Below are 9,251 nucleotides of genomic sequence, written 5' to 3'. Positions count from 1 at the left end.
TGAGTATGGGCGAGATGGACGGCATTTCCGTGTGATTTGCCGATTGGTGTGCTTATGCCTGTGTGGCAGGGCAAAGAAGGGAGATATCCATCTTGTCGCGTCTAAGGACCGAGTTGGTGTGTCATCTCACCTAACTCCACTATCGTGCAAACCACTCGACCGTTGTATGGGCAACGGCGTAGCATAAATCCCACTAGTTGGTGTGATAGCCATCAGGAGAGCTGAGAGCAACGGGTAACTAAGGAGAAGGGATAAGCCCAGAGTGACTTATGCCCGGTTATACCTGAGTGAACGGTCAATGACCCCTTGGTACAACCCGTGATGGCTAGTCAGGCTTAGCTATGGTGGGTAATGGCTATGTCGGGATCTACACCGACACGACGGTGTTCGAGTTGTGGTATCCTGCTTGTGGGTAAAGTTGCACATCTCTGCAGAGTTAAGAATCTATTCGAATAGTCCGTGCCCACGGTATTGGGCGAGTTATGGTGTGGTCACATAACTAGTGTTTCTTCAGGATGGGCTAGTGTGAGTTGTTTTGGAATTGTGTCCGGCAGTTGTGCCGTGTGCTACGACGGACGGGGAGTCCGGTAGCAGTCTTAAAATCTGAACTCTGTGTTATTGTAGAAGCTGATTTCAAAAAGGCTATTCTTTAAAATAGACCCCTACATAAAATATCGTTTTTCTGCAAATTAAACCGTAACCTTATCCTTGATTTACCCATGCATATTGTTCTGTTATAACCCCCTCCGTGGGTGTGGTTGGACTTGCTGAGTACGTTTGTACTCACCCCACTCTTACTTTTTACAGAAGAAGACCCAGACTTCGTGCCAGACGACGCCGAGTAGGGTTATCGTTCTACACCCAACCTTGCCTGTGGTACCGGCCCTGTCGAGATGCCTCCGCTGTCGCAGTACTCTGAGCCTGAGTTAGATCCCGTATTGGTAGCACTCTGGTGTATTGTCGTAGCTTGGTTAATCCTTGTTATCATCTGTTTCGAGTGTCCGCCAAGGTTTGTAAGGTTTTGAACCATCTGATGTAATAAATGTGGCATCAGCCTCCTGGGACTGATGTTTGTATCACATTTAAGTCTTCTCTTATGAGGGGACGCTTCAAAAGAGCATGGCCATTTTACTCCAAGGTAAAGCTGCTGAACGTGCTTGGACAGCAGACACGATTCGGAAAGTTTACCGCCAGATCTTACGCGAGAACTGCCCAATTTGATACTATTTTAAACGAATTGCCGGTCATTATCTTCCAGATGAGAGTTAACACGTGCTTGCCAGAGCGCGTGTTAACTCTCATCTGGATGATAATGACCGGCGGTTTGTTTAAAATAGTATCAAATTGGACGGTTCTCACAACGGGTATCAGAGCTAAGGTTTCATGAAGTGAACCTAAAATTGGCTTAGTGGGTTGAGAGTCAAATAAAATTTGACTACTTGCACTAAGATTTACTTTGGTTAAAAATTTGAACTTAAGATAAAATGCTAACTTTCTTCCTTTGTCTTAGAGCTAATTCTTTCTTACTGCTTCACTCGTTTAATTAAGATATGCTTAACCCCTCTTGTCTTCATGAGTAGCGGGAGCGTAGGAACCCCCTTTCACCTGCTGGAAACCTTTTGAGCCTTTTACCGGAGTTGAGAAGGTGGGAATCACCCATTGTTCTGAGCGCTAGTAGGAGGGTTGTAGCGCTACTGGACAATGCGGTTGTTTTGGGTCGTAAGTGAGTGCTAGAACGTTAAGGCGTGCTCACGATGTGAGTAGACGTCATGTGCATTCATACCTCGCATGCATGCATACTTTCTTTTGGTTTTCAAATCTGCATCTAGCTAATCTAATGTATCGTGATCTAGATTTCGTTGAACTCGTTCTTGCTAATCTTAGTGGACCAAATCTACTCTATCTTTTAGAGTTACTACTCTTGTGTTGATCGTGTGTTAGATTTTTATCTACACATTGTCTTTCCACCCTGCCTTTGTGTATCATTCCCCATCTTTCATTCCTGACTGCTAACCGTTTTGTTTATTAACAGGATGGTGTTGCGTTCGGGAACCGAAAGGGATGGTGCCAATGGTTCGGGTGGCAACAACAATCGCAACAATGAGGATCCCCTCCCTAATCCTCTAGTTCACCCAAACCTCACGGACGTCTTGGCTCGGCAAACTGAACTTATGGCGACCATAGTCAATCAGATGGGCAATGCCGGCAATAATGGTCCAAGAGCTGAGCCTCAAGTGAACAGGTTTGGTGATTTCTTCCGCACCAACCCACCCATCTTTCGTGGTTCCAAGGATCCTCTGGATGCGGATTTCTGGCTCAATGTCATTGAAGATAAGCTTGGTCTTATTGAATGTGAGCCACATGAGAAGGTACTCTTTGCTGCTCATCAACTGCATGACGCCCCTGGGGCTTGGTGGCGGAACTTCAAGGCATCTCACCCTGCCAACCACCGCTTCACATGGGAGGAGTTCCGTACAGCTTTTCGCTCCTTCCATATTCCCAAGGGTATCATGGACATCAAGAAGAAGGAATTTCTGAATCTCACTCAAGGAAGTCGTGATGTGATGGCCTATGTCAATGCCTTCAACACCCTCTCCCAATATGCACCTGAGGAAGTGGCCACCGATGCCAAGAAGCAAGAACGCATGTACGATGGGCTCTCCGCAGAGTTGCAAGACAAACTCTCTACTACCAAGTTTGAAGACTTCAATGACTTGGTGAATATCGCCATCAGAGCTGAGCACAAGATGAAGAATCTTGAGGCAAAGAACAAGCGTCCTGCTCCTACCTCTGCGGGCGGTAGCTCCTCACGTCTACGTCTGGGGCCTTCTCCTTTTCCACCTCGGGCGCCGGGTACTCAAGCTCCACGTCCTATGTGGATTGTGCGTCACCCTCAATCTCCTCAAGGCCAAGCTCCTAGGCCGATTAATGCCTATTGGAGTAACCCAGGTATTGCCGCAAAGGGTCCGTGCTTCAATTGTGGTGGCCTAGGCCACATCTCCAGGGATTGCCCTTCTCCGAGGCGTGGTGGTACCTTCAATGCACCCAGGCCCAATCACCCTTTACCTCAAGCACAGCGCCAAGAAACCAAGCCACAACAAGCTCCTAAGCGTGGCCGTCTCAACTACACCACTGCTGAGGAAATTCCGGAGAATGCTGAAGTCCTCATGGGTACGCTCCTAATCAAATCTCACCCTGCTATGGTTCTTTTTGATTCTGGAGCAACTTTTTCTTTCATCAGCAAGAAATTTATGCTGCATAGTAAGCTTGAGATGCAAAACCTACAAGTGACATACCATATAGAATCACCGGGTGGGGAAATCATTGCCATACACTTTGCTAGTGAGGTTCCAATTCTCATTGAGGGAGTTACTTTTCGAGCCAATTTTCTCATTCTAGACAAACTGGAGTTAGATGTGATTCTTGGGATGAATTGGTTGGGTAAGCATGACGGAGTTATCAAATGTGGGCCCCGCACCATTGATCTTTTGCACCCTTCTGGTAGTAGAGTTTTACTGTCTCTTGCCAAGGTGGAATCTTGTTTATGTGACTTGGCGAGTACCAAAGCCACGGCGTTGGAAGATATTCCCGTGGTTTGTGAGTATCCGGATGTCTTTCCAGAAGAATTACCGGGTATGCCTCCTGATCGTGAGGTGGAATTCATTATAGAGCTCATGCCCGGTACTGCTCCTATCTCTAGACAACCTTATCGAATGCCTCCCAATGAGTTGAAGGAATTGAAGAAGCAACTCAAGATTCTGTTGGAGAAGGGTTTTATTCGTCCGAGCTCCTCTCCTTGGGGATGCCCGGCTCTTTTTGTGAAAAGGAAAGATGATAGTTTACGGATGTGTGTTGATTACTGTCCGTTAAATGAAGTCACTATCAAGAACAAATATCCTCTTCCTCGGATTGATATCTTATTTGATCAACTTTTGGAAGCTCGATTTTTCTCTAAGATTGATTTAAGGTTGGGTTATCATCAAATCAAGATTCGAATTGAAGACATTCGAAAACGGCTTTCTCTACTAGATATGGTCTCTATGAATTCACTGTTATGTCCTTCGGCCTCACCAATGCGCCGGCTTATTTCATGTATCTGATGAATAGCATCTTCATGGAGGAACTTGATGTCTTTGTGATCATCTTTATCGATGATATTCTTATTTATTCCAAGACCAAAGAAGATCATGCTCGTCATATTTATATCGTCCTCCAAAAACTTAGAGAGCATCGTCTTTATGCCAAGTTCAGCAAATGTGAGTTTTGGCTTGAAGAAGTATCTTTTCTTGGTCATGTTCTCTCCAAGGATGGTATTGCTGTAGATCCTAGTAAGGTGCAAGATGTTCTTGATTGGAAGCAACCTCAGAATGTCCATGAGGTTCGGAGTTTTCTGGGACTTGCGGGATATTACCGCCGGTTCATAGAGAACTTTTCTAAAATTGTGAAGCCTATAACTGAGCTACTAAAGAATGGGATTAAGTTTGAGTGGTCCCCTGCCTGTGAAGCAGCCTTCCAAACTCTTAAGGATCGTCTCACTACTGCTCCAGTTCTTGCTCAGCCAGATATTTCCAAGAGTTTCGATGTTTATTGCGATGCTTCTCGCATCGATCTTGGCTGTGTTCTTATGCAAGAAGGCCGAGTGGTGGCCTATGCTTCTCGACAACTCAAGCGTCATGAAGAAAATTATCCTACCCATGATTTAGAGCTTGCGGCTGTTGTTCATGCTCTAAAGATATGGCGTCATTATCTACTCGGTAATCATTGCAATATCTATACTGATCACAAGAGCCTCAAGTATATTTTCACTCAATCTGATCTCAATATGAGGCAACGTCGATGGCTTGAACTGATCAAGGATTATGACATCGAAGTGCACTATCATCCCGGTAAGGCGAATGTTGTCGCCGATGCACTAAGCCGAAAGGCTCAATGCAACTGCTTGACCATAGCAACTCCTGTGCATACTCTCTGTGATGATCTTCGGAAACTCGGAATTTCTATGGTCAGAGAAGGCTATCTTGCTACTCTTATAGTCAGATCTGATCTTTATGATCAAATTAAGGAAGTCCAAAAGAAGAATAAGGGTATGGCTCGAATTCGGGAGTTAATGAATGAGGGCAAAGATCGGTGTTTCTCTACGGATGATCAAGGAGTTCTATTCTTTGGGAATCGAATTGTGGTGCCTAAGGATCATAACCTCAGGCGAATTATCCTTGATGAAGCCCATAGTTCTCAATTCTCCATTCATCCGGACAGTACCAAAATGTATCAAGATCTCAAACAAAGGTTTTGGTGGACTCGCATGAAGCGAGAAATTGCTCGGTACGTCTCTGAGTGTGATATTTGCTAAAGGGTTAAGGCCGAACATCTCAAACCTGCCGGTACCCTTCAGCCCTTACCTATCCCATCATGGAAATGGGAAGAAATTGGAATGGATTTTATCACTGGGTTACCCAGGTCTTCTCAAGGATATGATTCTATATGGGTAATTGTTGATCGTCTAACAAAGTCGGCTCATTTCCTTCCAGTAAAGACTATGTATCATGTCAAGCAATATGCGGAGTTATATCTCACTCGCATTGTCTGTCTACATGGTGTCCCTAAGAAAACTGTCTCTGATCGTGGTCCTCAGTTTGTTGCTCACTTTTGGAGAAGTCTTCATGAAGCCATGGGAACTGATCTCACCTATAGCACTGCTTATCACCCTCAAACCGATGGTCAAGCCGAGAGAGTCAATCAAGTCTTAGAAGACATGCTGCGAGCCTGTGCTCTTATATATAAGAAGAAATGGGTTACTTGCTTACCATTTGCAGAGTTTTCTTACAACAATAGTTATCAAGCAAGTATCAAAATGTCTCCTTTTGAAGCTCTCTATGGAAGACGGTGCAGAACTCCGATCAATTGGTCCGAATCTGGAGAAAGGCCTTTCTTTGGTCCAGATTTGGTGAAAGATGCCGAGGAGAAAGTCAGGATTATTCGTGAGAATCTTCGCATTGCTCAATCTCGTCAAAAGATTTATGCTGATCGTCGTCGCCGAGAACTTCATCTCAAGATTGGTGATTATGTCTATCTCAAGGTTTCTCCATTTAAGGGCACTCGCCATTTTCAAGTCAGAGGAAAATTAGCGCCACGCTATGTCGGACCTTTTTGGATTATCAAGAAAGTTGGAGCAGTGGCCTATCAATTGGAACTCCCTCAATCACTCTCCGCAGTGCACAATGTCTTTTATATCTCTCAATTGAAGCAGTGCCATCGTGTTCCAGCTGACGCCGTCGACCTTGAGTCACTTGATCTTCAACCGGGCCTTACCTACGAGGAACACCCAATTGCCATTCTTGATCGTGATGAAAGAAGAGTAAAGCGTAGCATGGTGAAGTTTGTGAAGGTTCAATAGAGCAATCACTCCGAAGATGAAGCCACTTGGGAGCGTGAGGATCGGTTACGTCAAGAATACCCGGAATTCTTTTCCGATGAGTAAGTTCTCTCCCTACCCCACCCCACTTTCTTGATAAAGTTCATCGTCCTAAATATTATATATGTAGACACAATTACCATCAAGAAAACCCTAGGAATGTCTCTCACATTATCACCCATGTCTTTGCACATCATCTCTTAGATGTTTATCTTGTCTAGGTGAATATGGCCTCAACCTAGTCCGAGTTTTATCCTTCCCCTCTTGTCTACCTAAATCTCAGGACGAGATTTTCTTAGGGGGGAGATTGTCACAGCCCAGAAAAAAAAGAAAAGAAAAGAAAAATCCCCGTCAGGCCCACCTGTCAGTCTCCCCTTCCCTCCCTCCTCCCTGCTCTATTCGGCGCCGCGCGCACGCGTCGCCCATCGCCGGCGTCCATCTTCGTTCCACGTGCCATTCATCCTCGCATTCCATGCCGCCCCTTCACTCTTCCCCTCGCCTCCTCTCCTTATCCGCGTCGAGGCCGGCCCTGTCCCCCCTCCGCAAACCCTAGCCCGCCATTACCGCCGCCCCGATTCGCCATCTCCGGTGAGCGCCGCCTCGATTCTTCGCGTTGGGAGCTTCCTCGCGTCGCCGTCCTCCGATTTCGCCTCTAACTCGGCCTCCACCCCTTCCCTGCAGGGCCGCCAGCGAGCGCCCTCGCCCCGCCGCCGCCCTTGCTCGTCGCGCTGCCTGTCCGCCGCTGCTCCTCGCCTGCGTCACCGCCGGTGAGACTCGCCGCCTCCTCCGCATCCCCGTGCGCGCCTCCTCCAGCCTGCTCCGGCCTCGCCTCGCCGCGCCGCCTCGCGCCGCCGCCGCCGTCGCCGCGCGTGCGCGCGCTCGTCGCGCTGCGCGCACGCTGTGGCCGCGCCCACGCCGCGGTCAGGGCGCGTGCCCTGCCTTGACCCGGTTGGGTGGGTCGCTGGCCAGCGGACCCCGCTTGTCAGTGCCTGTGGGCGTGGAAGCCGGGTGCACCTAGCAATTTAGCTAGGGTTTTATTAGGTTTAGTATTTCTGCAATCTTGTAAAATCCATAGAAATTTGTGTATAGCTCCAAAAATTATGAAACTTGTTTTGTTGGATTCCTCTAGCTGAGATCTACTTAGGAAAAATATTTTTGTGCATGTTACTTTGTTGTAGATTTATCTATAGATTTATTTTGAAAAAGTGAGTTTATTGCTTAGTTATTTGTATACTGCTCGAAAAATGTCAAACCAAATTTTGTTAGACTCCTTGTGAGGCGTAGTTTTCAGTGGTGCAACTTGTTCACATGGTTCCTTGCTGTTTATTAAAGTTTTAGTTTGTTTTCTTATACTTTGTCTGAAAATGGTTTATTCTAGAACTTCTTGCTGGAAAGTGATAAAATGGCAAAACCAGTTTTGTTAGCTTTGTTTTCATGCCTAGTATCTATGATAATTTTCTTGGATTTATTTAGTTTAGTTTGCATTCCTTTTATGTTTTACTTTGTTTAGAGTGGCTGAAAACTATTATATTTATGATTAAATATAGGAAAATGCTTTTGCTGCAAAACGAATTTTCATGAGTTCTTTGCAATGTCCTTTGCATGGTCAAATTATTTCATGATTTATCTCGCTGTTTAGTTCATTCCTTAATTCGTGCATCGCATTCATGCATTTTAGTGACCGAACCGTCGGAGAACGAACCCGTGGAGCCCACCGAGTCCGTGGAGCCTGAACCCGGAATCCCGTTCGTGATCGAGCCCGAAGTTAACCAAGGCAAGCAGCTAAGCATATTCCTTGCACCTGTCTAATTTGATTTAGTTTAGCTATTCCACTTGGGTATTGTGGGCTAAATATGTGTAGTAGGTATGTATTGCATTTTTGTACCTCCTTTGATGCACTATCCTTCCTTGAATTGTTTAACCATGTCCTTGCCACATGTTAGTTAGTTAATTACTTAATCTGACTAGATGCTTAGCCCTGCTTAGAATACTTCTATTGCTTGCTAGACAGGAATGGTTTGGAGGATCACATTTACCATTTAACCTTGATCGCACTGGTTCGGTTGGGTTGTTAAGAGTTTGGTAGTATCGAGATTCGAGCGGAATGGTAGGGCCTAGAGAATAAAGTCACATGGGCATAGTCCGCTTGGATTGATTAAGGACTGAGTGGATGCCATCGGCCTTGAGTACCTTTTCGTGCTACCACATATCCAACATAATGGAACGGATAAGCCAATTACCTTCTTTGACTTGATCATTGATGTGCAGTCCTAGATACATGGCTACGGGCTATGCAGAGAGGCTTAGTGTGTCCCCAGGTGGACCTTTGTGTAGGAAAGTTTAGAGATGTCCCTGGTGGAACTAAGTCTCTACTCGTAATCTAGGTGTGAGGTTCAATGATCGAACCTTGTTGGGAACGGTTGACGTGAGTACCCCTTGCCCGGCGTGATCGGTTGGGTGAGTCGCATGGTCCTCGCGTCGTGTGGGTAAAGTAGTACACCCTTGCAAGGTTATAATCAATTCGAATTGCCGCGCTCTCGGATATGAGTAAACTCTTGGTTCACCGAATTCCTCTTAGAGAGTTCCGGTATTGTTGATTTTGAAATCATGTCTTGTCAATGATCTATTGTTTATTATGTTACTCTTTTAATCAACTAAAATTATTTGGGGGTTTCGGGCAACACTAATTAATTTTGCTAGGAGATATTCTAGGAAGCTCATGCTTATGCAATAATTATTTAACCTTAAAGCCTTTACTTGAGCCATTGCATGATCCATGTTTATGTAATCGCGTAAGTCTTGCGAGTACCTTTTGTACTCAGGTTGCTTTCTAAACCTA

Source organism: Panicum virgatum, chromosome 2K (genome assembly GCF_016808335.1).
Source record: "Panicum virgatum strain AP13 chromosome 2K, P.virgatum_v5, whole genome shotgun sequence".
Lineage (NCBI taxonomy): Eukaryota > Viridiplantae > Streptophyta > Magnoliopsida > Poales > Poaceae > Panicum > Panicum virgatum.
This window is presented reverse-complemented; position numbering follows the sequence as displayed.